The sequence below is a fragment of the Sceloporus occidentalis genome, unplaced genomic scaffold (assembly GCF_023333645.1).
Source record: "Sceloporus occidentalis isolate IW3139 unplaced genomic scaffold, rSceOcc1.0.p SCAF_150, whole genome shotgun sequence".
NCBI lineage: Eukaryota > Metazoa > Chordata > Lepidosauria > Squamata > Phrynosomatidae > Sceloporus > Sceloporus occidentalis.
In genome coordinates this window covers 1,135,057-1,149,976 of record NW_028317130.1, presented here as the reverse complement: position 1 = coordinate 1,149,976, position 14,920 = coordinate 1,135,057, and the positions used below count along the sequence as shown (strand labels likewise).

At 41.9% G+C, this 14,920-nt stretch overlaps 1 protein-coding gene across 1 annotated transcript in view; it reads right to left on the bottom strand.

Annotated features, from left to right (window-relative positions):
- The window catches only part of LOC149280658 (myb/SANT-like DNA-binding domain-containing protein 1), a 43,476-nt gene that overhangs the window by 27,384 nt on the left and 1,172 nt on the right, over window positions 1-14,920 (bottom strand). The window lies entirely within an intron of this gene.

Here is a 14,920-nt window from a genome sequence, read left to right as displayed (position 1 = left end):
GCTGGGAGGAAATTGACCCAAACACAAACAAGACATGTTGATGATCATAGGCTACAAAAATGCAAAAGTAAGAAACAGGGCAGAATCAAAGATGGTTGGAAAGTTTGGCCTAGGAACAAGAAACAAAGCTGGAGAACTATTTACTGAATTTTGTAAGACCAACAGTTTGTTGGCAAACATTCTTCATGTGTGACTTCTGGATGGGAAAGATTGCAGGGTAACACTCCTACTGTGAATTCCACAGGCAGGAGAAGCTGGAAGAATCACACAGCCAGCCAGGTGACAAGTTCCAGACACTACTTTTTCTTCAAACGAGGAGCAAGCATTGAGTTGCTCACATGTTGCTCCAAAAATGCTGTGACTCCAAGATGACCAGATGCCCTCCTTTTCCAGGATATGTCTTACATTGCAACCTTCTGTCCAGGTGGAATTTCAAAATGTCCTCCATTTTGAGCATGACTGAGAAGCATGAATATGTATGTGTCTACTTTTTAATTTGTTGTGCCCTACATTTTTCTCAAATGTCCTACATTTTGTTGTGCTTTTTCCTCTTTACAGTTATGACATCTGGTCACACTGTGTGACTGACAAGAAGACCACTGAATTTGCAGCAGTGGGAATTGCGAGCTGAGTGGGGAGAGAGGGAAGAGGTTAACAGCAGACTCCATCCATTTCAAGCAAGCCTTTTAAAGGACAGAAAATGGATCATTAATTAAATAAACCCCCTCAGGCCTTGCCATTCAACAACAGACCAACACAGAGATCAACATGTAAATCACTTCCTCTCAACCAAGGGTCAAACAGTATATATATATACCCCACTCACTCTCATGCCAGCATTCTCTGAAGATGCCAGGCACAGAGATGTAGCAGCTAAGAAAGCCAATGCAATTCTAGGCTGCATCAATATAATGTCTAGATTAAGGGAAGTAATAATACCACTTTATTCTGCTTTGAACAGACCTCACCTGGAATATTGTGTCCAGTTCTGGGCACACAATTCAAAAAAGATGTGGATAAGCTGTACTGTGTCCAGTGGAGGGTGACCAAAATGGTGAAAGTTTTGGAAACCTTGCTCTATGAGGAGAGGCTTAGGGAGCTGGGTATGTTTATTCGGGAGAAAAGTAGGTTAAGAGGTGACATGATAACCCTGTTTAAATATTTGAAAGGATGTCATACTAAAGATGGAGCACGTTTGTTTTATGGCGCTCCAGAGAACAGGACCCAGAGTAACCAATTAAAACTACAGGGAAAAAGATTCCAACTCAACATTAGGAAAAACTTGCTGACAGTAAGTTATTTGATAGTGGAATATGCTGCCTTGGAGAAATGTTTAAATATTTGAAAAGATGTCATATTGAAGATGGAGCAAGCTTGTTTTCTGCTGCTCCAGAGACTAGGACCCGGAGCAGAGGTTTCAAGCTACAGGAAAAGAGATTCCATCTAAACATTAGGAAGAACTTCCTGAAAGTAAGAGCTGTTTGTCAGTGGACTATGATGCCTTGGAGAGTGGTGAAACTTTCTTCTTTAGACATTTTTAAACAGAGCCTGAATGGCCATCTGTTGGAAGTGTTTTAATTGTTTTCCTACATGGCGGGGGTTTGGATTGGATGTCCCTTGTCGTCTCTTCTGACACTCTGATTCTATTGATGTTTATCACACGGAGGTTTTTGGAGCTTTTGCAGCTCAGATCGACATGACTGCAGGTCCAACGATGCAAATTCACGTCACAACATAAATGTGTTATCAGATGCTATTCCTTTCTATGGGAGCTCCTTCCGTGGTGCTTCCGCAGTGATTCTAAAGTGACTCCTCATTTTGATGAATTCAGAAACAAGCGAATTCACCAAAATCCGCTTCTAAGCTCACTTCGATTTCACTTCGAATTTGTCTGGTGTGGAAGATCACTCCGATGTCGCCCCCCTTGGCCCCCTGCGTCCTGCTCCTTCAACCCCCTCCTCCTCCTTCATACCATTTCGTCCTCTCTGCCACCTTGCCACCTATATCATCATCCCCTGACTGCTCCTTCATCCCAATCCTTGCCCCAGTGACCCCCTGCGACCTATCCCATCATCCCCTGACTGCTTCTTCATCCTGATCCTGGCTCCAGTGACCCCTTGCGACCTATCCCATCATCTCCTGACTGCTCCTTCATCCCAATCCTGGCCCCAGTGACCTTCTGTGACCTATCCCATCATCCTCTGCCTGCTCCTTCATCTCAATCCTGGCCCCAGTGACCCCCTGCGACCTATCCCATCATCCTCTGCCTGCTCCTTCACCCCGATCCTGGCCCCAGTGACCCCCTGTGACCTGTCCCATCATCCCCTGACTGCTCCTGCATCCCGATGAAGGATGACAGCTAAGGAGGGGGCAGGGAAGGAGGACAGCATCCAGAGCCCCATTGAGCATGCACAAGGGTGCCAGTTCGAATCGTTGAACCCTCTGGTGTGATAATACAATGTGCACTTGCCACGCTTTGCTTGAATCCACATCACATGACTTGTCTGGAATCGAACTGACTCTGCTTCCCCCTCGATTCAGAAGGGCAACGGAAAGACAACCAGGTGTGGTAAAACATCACGTTTTAATGTGAATTCGCATTGCTAGACAGGAGTGACTCCAGATCTGGTGTGAAAAAAACATCATGTTTCGCGTTGCTAGAACAGGAGTGACTCCGGATCTCAGCTGCAAACCCCCCACGTGTGATAAGGCCCATTGTATCTGAGAGATTCTCCCTCAGTGTCACACTCTAGTATTACTGCTGTCCAGTAGCTGTTTAGCACATTTAGTCTGACTTCTCAGCAAAGGCATGTTAGATGCTGCATACCCTACAGCAGCAGTGCTACAGTCTAACTAGGTTCCTTGGAATACAGAAGATCTCAGGGAGCTGAATGGGAAGGATTGATAACTGGAGTGCAGATGGTGGAAAACTCGACTTGAATCCAACAAGACACAATACAGTAAACATTTTTGTTTCTATAAGGTAGCAATATGTGCACTTAAGAAAGCCTTTGTTTCTGCACATATTACATCTTTGAATTCAGATCCAGCTGTATTTTTTAGGCTAGTGAGTGGTCTAATTTGGGCATCTTCCCTCCCACATCCAATTTTAGGGCCCTCAGCAGTTAACTGTGATGCCTTTAATGATAATTTCACAGATAAAATCTCTCAGATAAGAGATGCTATTGTTATAGCAGAAGTTGACAATAGCAACTCCATGGGCATGATTACACTTGATCCGTTTCAACTGCACAGTACCTCCCATTTGGACAAGCTGCTGAGGCAAGTAAGGAAGACAACTTGCCATCTGAATTCCTGTCATAGTTGGCTGGTCATTGAGGAGATGCAATTAGATCTTAGCTGAGATGTATTATTAATACATCTCCAAGAAAGGCAATTTCCATCTTCTTTAAAAGAACTAGTACAACCATGTCTAAAAAATCCCTCCCTGGACTTAAACAACTATAGACCAGTATGAAATCTTCCTCTTCTGGGCAAGGTGATCAAGACAGCAGTGGCCTCCCAACTCCAGGCAGCATTGAATAACACAAGTTATCTAGACCCATTTCAAATCAGCTTCACAACAGGATACAGGGTTGAAATTGCTATGGTTGCCTTAGTGGATGATCTTCACCTGGGGAGTGTGTCCCTGCTGGTGCTTTGGGACTTCTCATCTGGAATTGATACAATGACCATGGTATCCTTCTGGAACTCCTGAGAAGTTTGGGAACTGGAGGCACTGTGCTTCAGTGATTCCAGATCTGCTTCTCAGATTGATCCCAGATGGTGATGCTTGGGGACAGCTGCTCCACAAAAGAAGAGATGTTATATGGCATACCATAAGATGCCATTCTATCCTCAGTCCTGTTCAACATCTCTACATGAAACCACTGGGAGAGATTATTTAGAGGATGGGTTGACATGCTATCAATATGTTGATTTTTCTCCATGCCTTCAAAAACACCCACAGCTAAGGACAATGTCTCTCCTCTGAAAATGCCTGGAGGAAATAATGGGTTGTATCAGAAAAAACAAACTGAAGACAAGATGAAGGTTCTTACTGTCACGAGTCCTAAGGTGGGTTTGGAAGTACAGTGGAACCTCTCCTTACACGGGGGATCTGTTCCGGACCCCCCGCACGTAAAGCAAATTCCGCCTGTGGTCGAGCCCTATTCAAGTGATGGGGCTCGTGTGTGCGGCAGCACAGTGGCGTGACAGCGCACGCACACCATGGGTGCACCCCCCCATTCATTTGAATGGGACAGACCACCCTGCGCACCCCACGCGCTCCCGCACAGCTTGAGCACCGATGCTCAAAGCCATGTATAGCGCACCCACGTATAGTGCAGGTGCACTGTATGCTATGAGGAAGAAAAATTAACATGCAGATGATATCATAATACTAGCAGAAAACTTCATAGACTTGGAACAATGATTAAGGAAGGTAAAAGAAGAAAGTGCATTGGCGGGCTTACAGCTGAACATAAAGGAAACAAAAATAACGACCATGGAGGATCTTCACACATTCATCCTCGATAACAAGAAAATTGAAATAGTTAAAACATTTTCTGTACTCTGGATCAAACGTTGATCAGAACGGAGACTGCAATCAAGAAATCAGAAGAAGACTAGGAATGGAAAAGACAGCCATGAAAGTATGAGACAGGAATCCTAGGCCCCATTCCCACTGGGCTATAAAGCAACAAATCTTGCTGTGAGTCTGGCTCGGATTGAGTTCCCAAGTCGTATTCGAATCATGTCCATCATTCCCATTACAAAAAAGAGCAAATGGACTCGTTTTTTCTTGACCCATGTTACCATTCCCATTGATATTTCTCCATTGTATTTTGATGCGGACATGTTTGTTCCCCATTCCCATTGCCTGTCTGGAACCGGTTTTTCCTTTTTAAAGTTGTCAATCAAGTGCTTAGGCGATTAGATGTCAGAGTGACGTCAGTTGCTTCGACGCATTTTGACTATTTTTGTTTTCCATTCCCATTTGCGTCTTTCAAACCTGTTTTTCTGTTTTGTTTTGTTTTGAGCGGTCAATGGATCGCTGAAGCGTCTGTGCGCTTGGGCGGCCAGGCGTCATTGTATTTGGAAGAGGGGAAGAAGAAGAGGAAGAAGAGGAGGAGGAGGAAGAAGAAGAAGAAGAAGAAGAAGAAGAAGAAGAAGAAGAAGAAGGGGGAAGAAGAGGGGGCAGATAAGGAGGAAGAAGAGGAGGAAAAAGAAGAAGGAGGAGGGAAGAAGAGGGGGCTAGAGAATTTGAGGAGACACACTGGACATACAGATCCACTGGGAGACCTTGGGCACGTCACACTCTCTCAGCCTCGCAGGGAAAGGTAAAGGCAACCTCCCCCTGAAGAAACTGGCCAGGGAAACTCTGCAAGGTCACCATAAATCTGAAAGGAGTTGAAAGCACTTCTACTGGACCTGAATAAATATGTAACCTGGAAAGTAGCTTTGTTTGCCTTAGCAGCTAAAAAAATCAGGAACAAGTATATAACAGGGATAGCCATAAATTGTAAAGGTGATGACTATATTTGACAAAATTTTTAATCCATAATGACAACTGTGGTTCGTCTGTTTAGAAATTCTATACCAGATACGAGATACTCGCATTTTAGATATAATTTACATGTATTGTTATATTGTTATATGTATTGTTATATTGTTGTGCTGTGCAATGACCTTTGGTCAAAAGCAATAAAATTTGAATTTGAAGGCACACAACAACAACAACAACAACAACAACAACAACAGAAGAGGAGGAAAGGGGGAAGAGAAAGGAGGAGGAGGAGGAGGAGGAGGAGAATAGGAGGAGGAAAAGGGAAGGAAGAAGAGGAGGAAGAAGGGAGGAAGAGGAGGAGGAGGAGGAAGAAGAAGATGAGAGGAAGAAGAGGGGAGGAAGAAGAATAGGGGAGGAAGGAGGAGGAAGAGGGGAGGAAGAAAAGGAGGAGGAGGAAGAGAAATAAGAAGGGCCCAGCCGGCCAGCAACAAAACCCAACTCCCAGGACTCGGGGCAGGGGAGCGTGCATGCACCAGAGAGAGAGAGGCTGCATCCACACTCCTGGCACCTCTTTCACTCTTTTCTGGCTCTAGACTATGGAATTCTGGGAGTTGGAGTATGTTGTCGGGCCCAGAGTGGAAGAGGAGGAGGAGAAAGAGGAAGAAGAAGAGGGGAGGAAGGAGAAGGAAGAGGGGAGGAGGAGGAGGAGGAGGGGGGGAGGAAGACTAAGAGGGCATCCAATTCAGATCCAAAGTTCTTCCCCTGTGTGTGTGTGTGTGTGTGTGTGTGTGTGTGTGTGTGCCCAGTCCCACAACAAACTCCAACTCTCAGGAGGGGCAGGCAGGGGAGCACGCAGACATGCACGCGCCAGAGAAACACAAAGAGACTGAGGGTGCATCTACACTGGAGAAATCACCCAGTTTGGCACTGCTTTTAAGCATCCTAGCTCAAGGCTAAGGCATTCTGAGAGTTGGAGTTTGTTGTGGGCACACCTCCCAGAATTCCATGGCCTAGAGCCAGGAAAGAGTGAAAGCAGTGCCAAACCGGGTGATTTCTCCAGTGTAGATACAGCCTAAGTCTCTCTCTCTCTCTCTCTCCCTCTCCTTGGGGCCCCCTTTGGCTGGTGGCCCCGCGGTGCCCCACTTGCCTAGCTACGGACCTGCTACACACACGATCACTTCCTGCACCACTGAGGAAAGGCTACACAAACGGGAAAATGGGGCCTGGAATGCCAGGAAAGAGAACAATGTAGGTGTCACCCCCAGACCAGCCCCTTTAACACTGGCCCTCACATCCCAAACTACACGAATCAGACACCCGACATTCCCATTAATTTACCCCGGATCAGACACAGTCCCTGGCAAAAGAACCGCTGGAAAAGTGGTGCCAGGATAATCCGGGTTATCCACCACTGGTTTGGGTTTTCGCTAGAGAAATCAATCAAAGTAGGATCGAACACAAATTCAAATGGGAACGATTTTCCTTAAACTAGGATCGAATGCGAGTTCAAATGGGAACGATGTTCCTATAATCTGATTCTTGATTCGCTTTATAGCCCAGTGGGAATGGGGCTATAGTAACTCTAGTACTGAGTACTAGAGTTAAAATCATCCAAACCATTGTATCCCCCATCACCTTGTATGGATGTGAGAGCTGGACAGTGAAGAAAGCCAATAGAAAGAAAATCAATTCATTTGAGATGTGGTGCTGGAGAATAGTGCTGAGGATACCCTGGGGGGCAAATAAGTCAAACAAATGGGTCCTAAAACAGATCAAGACTGAACTCTCCCTGGAAGCGAAGATGATGAAACTGAGGCTGCTGTGTTCTGGCTACATCATGAGAAGGCATGGTTTATTAGAAAAGACAACAATGCTAGGGAAGTTAAAAGGCACTAGGAGAAAAGGAAGAGCGCATGTCAGACTCAATCAGGGAGGTCACAGGCCTGAATCTACAGGACCTAAACAGAGCAGTGGAGCATAGGGGGGTCTTGGAGATGTCTCATCCACAGGGTCGCCAACAGTTGGGGTTGGGACTCAAAGGCAGCTAACAACAAACAACAACCAGCCCTTGATGAACTGCACTCTCCCTGAAATATTCTTCTCTTTGAAAACAAAAATTGAAAGATTGTTCTTTTTTTAAAAGACTGATTTTTTAAAAATTGGTTTTGCATTATCTTTCCTTTGAGGCACCAAGTTTGAGGCAGGCAAAATACCCCAGATCTCCCAATATGAACTCTTTAGTGAACTGCTTAATGTTAACCTATTGTTTCTGTTGCTGATACCTGATACTGTTAACTGGCTCATTATAATTTCTGATATGATTTAAATGAGTTGCTATTGATTTGCAAATGATATGTTGAAATGAATTATAATCATGCTTATTGTATTTGTTTTCTGAAAATTGCTATCACAATATATTGTGAAAAGTATGGTATATAAATTGATTGTAAGTAGTACGGGGACAAAGTTGATGTTGAAAATGAAACAGCCTTTGAAGCAAGCATTCACCTTTATTAAGCAAACGTATGTGGTGAACAAGCATAGAGAAGGCATTCTAACCACCAAACAAAGCATTTTCCTCTGAACATCTTTACAGTGAAGCTCTGGGTATTTTAACAAATCCTTTTTGACCAATTCCATTTATTAAGGAAATAATTATCTACCTAGCAATGCTCTCTTGGCTTTTGTCCCATAGCAACAAGCTTTTCTATATGCCATTTAATTTAGTGTGCAGTGTTAACTGAGAAGAAAGTTTAATATTTGTGAACTGTTATGATGAAGATGTCCTATACTGTTGATGCTATGATATGGAGTAAAATATGGAATAAAATTGAAAATGCTAAAAGAGGAGAGGTTAAACTTGTTGTTGTTATTGTTGTAGAAACCCCCTGTGATAAAATAAGACCTTTGTTTCAGTTTGTTTCAGATAAGCAAGGCATAAAGTGAAGAAAAAGGCAGGGGAGGAAGGCTAGAAGGGCTTAAAAATTCTTGCTTCAATATGCAGATAGATTAATGGAAAATATTCCTTAAGGAATAGAAAGTTATAATAGGTTAAGATCTTAAAGAGAACCTCTTCAAAATGAAGTATTGTTGGTGTGTGATGTTAGAGATAGAGATAAGATACATAAGAATGGATCAAAATTGGGTTACAACATATAGATAGATTAAGAGAAATATGGGTAAAAGTACTTGTAATTGATATTAAGGTTTTAAGGAGAAGTTTTTAAAAGTAAGGTATTGTAGGTGTAGAATGTTAGAAAAATTGATTCAAGAGTATATTAATATGGTAGCAAAACTGTTTTAGTTGAAAGAAGAAATAATATAACATTATTTATGTTGTGAAGATGCTGAAGTTGATAAATTTAATAGAAACTGTACGCCATTTTTCCTCCAAGGGACTTACAACAGTTTATATCTTAGTCTGGGGCAGTTTAATTTTAAAATTTCCTTCAAGCCTTCACCCCAGGAAGCAATAAGTAGGAGGACATGATACATTTTTACTTTTTGCTGTGAATTCCCTCTCAGTAGGACGGAATTAAGTGTTGACACACAATTGAGGAAGCCATCCTGCATTTAGAAAGGTAAAAGTAGTCCCTTGACATTAATGTCTAGTCGTAAATGACTGTAGGGGGTGGTGCTCATCTCCCTTACTAAGCCGAAGAGCAAGAGTTGTCCGAGGAGTACTCCAGTGGTCACGTGGCCAGCATGACTGCACCAAACGCTGTTAACTTCCCACTGAGAAGTGGTACCTGTGTATCTACTTGCACTTTTACATGCTTTCATACTGCTAGGTTGGCAGAAGCTGGGGACTAGTGACAGGAGCTCACCCCATCGTTCAGCACTTGGGTCTTGAACTGCCAACATTCCAATCGTCAGAATTGGCATTTTAACCACTAGGTCACCACATCCCTCATCCTACATTTACGTGCTACAATATACTCTGAAGGTACTTGCACAAATTCTTGTACAATGTAAGAAGAGAAGCCAATCCTAATCTGAAATTCATCTGTTTAGAGATTTATTGATCAAGAACAGCACCTAGAAAAAGGGGCCACTGAAGTGCAATAATTCACCTTCATCAGGAAACAAATTGCTACACCATTTGTTATTTGATCAGAACTTCCTAACAGCCTTCCAGAAAAATAGAGCTTCTTTGAGGTCAGCGAAGCTATGAAAATAATGATTAACTTACCAACTTTGGTGAGAACCCAGTCCCACAGACATGAAAGCATCTGTAGGTTTAATGAAATCCAGGAAAAGGGGGTTTGTTTTAATGTTTTGGAAACAAGAATTTTTTAAATATTAATGTTTAGCTTCCTGACAGGTCTACTGTTATCACCAAGCTTTCTGTAATTCTAGCTTTTCTCCCGGCGTTTTTCCTGCATTAGCGCTGTTTTGTTTTCGTTACTATATAGTTTGTTGGCATAAGTCCCTGCCTCCCACAAACCAGTCACTTGTTAAGCTTTTCTCCCCCCCCCCCCCGCCAAAAAATGTCTTATAGGATCTAGAACAGCTGTTCTTTCTTCTTTCCATTTGCATCCAACTGGTACAAAGGGGAGAAAGGTGAAGGGGGAGAATATATATATATCTTGTTTGGTCTTGCTGCCATTATTATGGTTTTATTTTAGAAAACCACAAGCAAACTTCATTTATTCTAAAACTATCCAAACCTAACCTTCAATATAGCAGACACAAGAAAGTGAAAAACTCAGGACCAAATTACAAGTTGTATGAAATATGCAATTTCATCTTGCATATTTAATTTTTCTAGTTTTAGAAGTGCTGATCATGATCAGGACCATATTGTAGTGTTTTAGTATTTTGGTTAATATTTTACCCTACACTGCAATCCTTATGGAAGTTGCTTTCCTTCCCTAAGCTTTAGTTGAACTGGGAGTGCCAAGAGCACTTTGAAGAGTTTCTGCACACTCCATAAAGCAGGGGTTCCCAACCTTTTTTACTTGGGTAGCCCTAAGGTTTCTACGGATCACAGGCTGGGAACCACTGTTATAAAGTAATGCTAGGAATACAAAATTTAAGATTTATCTCCTCTGCCCCGTGAATTGTGATCTCCCAATTTTATCTTCTTTTCTTACCATGTTCAAATTCATTTTGTTGTTGTGTGCGTTCAAGTCATTTCTGACTTATAGCAATCCTAAAGCAAAATTATCAGAACAATTTCTAGGCAAGATTTGTTCAGAAGAGATTTGCCTTTTCCTTCCTCTGAGGCTGTGACTTGCCCTAGGTCACCCAGTGGGTTTCTATGGCTGAGTGGGAATTAAAATCGTGGTCTTCAAAGTCCTAGGGTTCACCTACACTGTAGAAAGAATGCAGTATGGCTCAAGCTACAAAATCCAGGAGTTTTTAGTTTTATGAGGCATAAGCACTCTGGCAGAGCCGGCCAAATACCTTGTAAAACTACAAATGCCAGGATAACACAGGATGGAGCTAAAGCACTTAAACTGGTGTCAAACTGCATTATTTGTACAGTGTAGATGGACCCCTGATCCAACATTAAAATCACCACACCACTGTAAATTTCTTTAAATAAGGTTAGTGGCAAATATGTCTGTTTTTTTAATTTAAACACCTTACATTAAAGTGTAAATACTTTTATTACAGTGTAAATACGGTGTAAATACTTTACACTGTGTTTGATTTGCATGCGCATGGGAAATTTATAGAAATTGCTAGGGGCGGGGTTTGTTTTTTAAACTTAGGGCCCAAACAGACAGGCCAAAATAAAGCTGTTTCGGGTCACTTTGGAGGTATGTTGTTTAAATGACACATTTATATTAAGAGGCCAGAAGCTGTGCCAAAGTGGCGCTACAGTCCTTAGGACTGGAACGTGGCTTTGGCATGGCTTCGGACCTCTTAGGATGCATGCAGCATTTAAACAACATACCTCCAAGGTAGGGATGCCATATCCCGCCTGTAGGCAGGACAATCCCGGTTTGGGCGGTGCCGTCCCGGTCCGGTTTGGCGCCCAGACCGGGACGGCACCACCTGCGGCCACCTCCGTGTGCTGCAGGTCCTCCAAGGCCTCGCTGAGGCCTGGGAGCGCTCTCCGCGGTTGGAGCTTTGGCCGCGGAGACGCTCCCTCCCAGGCCACAGCGAGGCCTTGGAGGCAGCTCCGCAATCGCGGGGTCCTCCAAGGCCTCCGCGAGGCCGGGGAGGAGGAAGAGGCCGCTGGAACCGCTGCGATCGCCGCGATTCCAAGCGGCCCCCGTTCCTCCTCCCGGCTTGGGAGCCGGCCTAGGCGTCCTCCGAAGCCGGGAGGAGGAGGACAGGGTTTGAAAATGTAGGACTTTTTTTAAAATTTCCTAGCCAGGAAATAAAAAAAAGTCCTACATTTTCAAACCTGGTCCTACATTTGTCCCGGTTTGGAGGTCCTCCATTATGGCAACCCTACTCCAAGGTGACCCGAAGCAGCTTTATTTTGGCCTGTCTGTTCGGGCCCTCAATTACTAGTTTAGGGAAATGTTACAAATTAGCTTTAGTGGACATGAGCTGTTCTAGAGTGCACCTTGACATCATGGAATCAAACTCAGCATGAAACTGGGCCAACAGAACCTGACCCAGACCCTCCTTCCTAGTCATCCCACAAACACACATATTTTGGCTACCAGTTCAAGATTCGGTTTTATCTGAGTGGTGCGGTATAAATTCCACAGTCTAATAATGAACCATGAAAACATCTGGAGACAGATAGTAATAGAAAGACTTTTGCAGAATCTACTTATGTTCTGTTGTTGTTTTTTCTTTTTCCCTTTTTGATTCTATAAAAAAAATAAAGGACATAAATCTGAAAGAGTTTTCAATCATAGTTGCCTGGTGATTCTACATACTAATTGCTTTGCTTCTCTTGCATCATTGCTTGCATTTTCAATTATTTACTTGCCCCAGTTGTAAAATTAAGCAGTACAAATCTTTAAAAGCATTACAAAATGTCCAGGATATCATTTTCTTTTTTCAAAAAAAAAAAAAAAAAGAATTCTTGATGGTATTTATAGCTGACCTTTATTTGTGAAAAGGAAAAAAAACAACAACGAAGCATGCTGGGAGAGAAAGGAAGCATGGGACAATTCTCAAGATACTGTTACTGGCATCCAGACTCTCCCAGCAAATAGGTCTTTCTAGATTTATTCACCTGAGCTACTTAATTTTTCAGCCACCATAATTTGTGTAAATAATACAGTGCATCCATGCTACACAATTATAGTACATTCATACTATTTTAACTAGCATGATTCTGTCCTCTGGAATCCTGTGTTTTGTAGTTCCATGAGGTTCTTGGGATTCTCTACCAAAGAGCTCTAACATTATAGCTCAGGAAAGGCACTAGAGAACTCTAACAACCTCACCAACTACAAATTTGCAGACACCCTAAGATGCAGATTGGTAAATTCATAGGATGGAGCCAAGGTAGCAAATTGCTCTAATTGTAAATGTATTTAAATATGTAAATACTTGCATAATTAATGAAGTTTTAATCTTATTTGTGAACGGAGACATGGTGTAGTGGCTTGAGCTACAGTTCTAGAGACCAGAGTTCAAACCCCTTTTCAACCATGGAAACACACTGAGTGACTGTGGGCAAGTCACACTCTCTCGGCCTCAGAGGAAGGGAAAGGCAAAAACCCTCTCTGAACAAATCTTACCAAGAAAACTCATGATCTTAAGTCAGAAATGACTTGAAGGCAAACAACAATAAAGCTGGCTAGTTCAGATAATGCCAAATTATTTACCTAATATGAATTAATCTCAGCCAGAATCAAACTAGAACCACTTCAACCACAATTGAATCTAAATGTGAGGGAGATACTATGATTGCTCTTCTCAGTCTTTACTTAAGATATTAAAGGCTTTGCAGGACCTCACCAGCTATCTGTCCCCAAACTGGTGTTCTCCAGGTGGTTTTGGTTTCAAATCCCATTATTTGAATAAAAATAAAATAAAATGCTGAAAACTGTAGTCTAAAATATCTGGACAGCACACATTGGGGGTTGTAGTGGATCAAAGCTGAGCAATGTTTCAAAAGATCTTAGCTTCTCTGCAAATGAATTAAGGTCCTGCAAATAGTTTCTGATTAATGTGTCCACCTAAACATTTTCAAAGAGCACAGAGTGTTTTTATCTCTGAAATTGTGGCCTGAAAACATTTAAATGCTTTGGTTTGTAGCAAAATTTGTGAACAGAATGAACAGAACAATTTATAGACAGTCATGACATTCTCTCAGCAACAGTTTCACAATAGGTCTTGTAGATGAGACAGGGTTACATATGTCCTTAAACATCCCACTTATGTATTTTGTATTTTCAAGATGAAGCAGATAAATGTGTGTATATTTCTTTTGAAAAGTGTTTGTATGTGCATACACACACACACATTTGAGAGGGGGAAAACAGAACATATACAACTCTTTTTCCTCTGTATTTTTAAACCATTTCAATTTAGAATCAAAGCTAGGCCTTCAGACTCAATATTCTCATTATCAGATTTTAAGTACATAATAATTTCTTTGTTCCAGGGTGCACATATGTAAAAAATAGTAGTACTCTCCACCAAGGTGACAAGTAAATGCAATTGCATCATTTTGAGAATATTCCCTGTTCCATGTAAAATACAAGTCATAACTTAAGAGGACACCTTGAGAAGATCAAACCAAAGGAGAAAATGAAGGCTGAGATTTTAAAAGGCTTGCAGCATTGCTTCTGCATTTCACTTTAATACACAGCATGCAATTTAAATGTAGGGATGATGCTATAACAAAAAACAAAACAGACTAACATGGATGCCTATTATACATTTCTGTATTATTACTAATTTGGAAAAGGTAAAACTAAATACAGGGATCATACATTTGAGATTCGTGAATGATTGCTTCATATGAGACATTACATGTTTCAGAACAGCACATAGCTAAAGCTGATCTCTCACAGAGGTAAGAAACTGCTTTTCAACACCATCATGCTTTTCTTTTCTGTTCCAAAGCTGCAAATATTTCATTCCCCTAAGCCAACTTTCTATTCTGATGGCCACTAAGTATACTCCATTATCTCATCTTTACATATCTTTGTTTCCTCCCCCAGTTAGAAGTTTATTTACAGTGTGCACTGTTTTCTTTCTGGAAATGCAATCCTTCATTTGTTAATGTTGGTTACAATTATAGCAATGTGTGTCACTCAGTGATGATGCATACAGTTATTTTAGTCCTCTGAAGTGTAACTCCCTCACTCTGCAATGGCAAAATTAAGATATTTCCTTTAAAATGATTTCGTGTTGTTTTTTTTAAATTTAGTTTTCACATAGAAAAGACTTGTTGGAAATTAATCTATGCTGCAGTGGGTTTAATTGCAAGTGCAAAATCATATCATAACATAAACAAAAATACATTCAATATTTGCACCT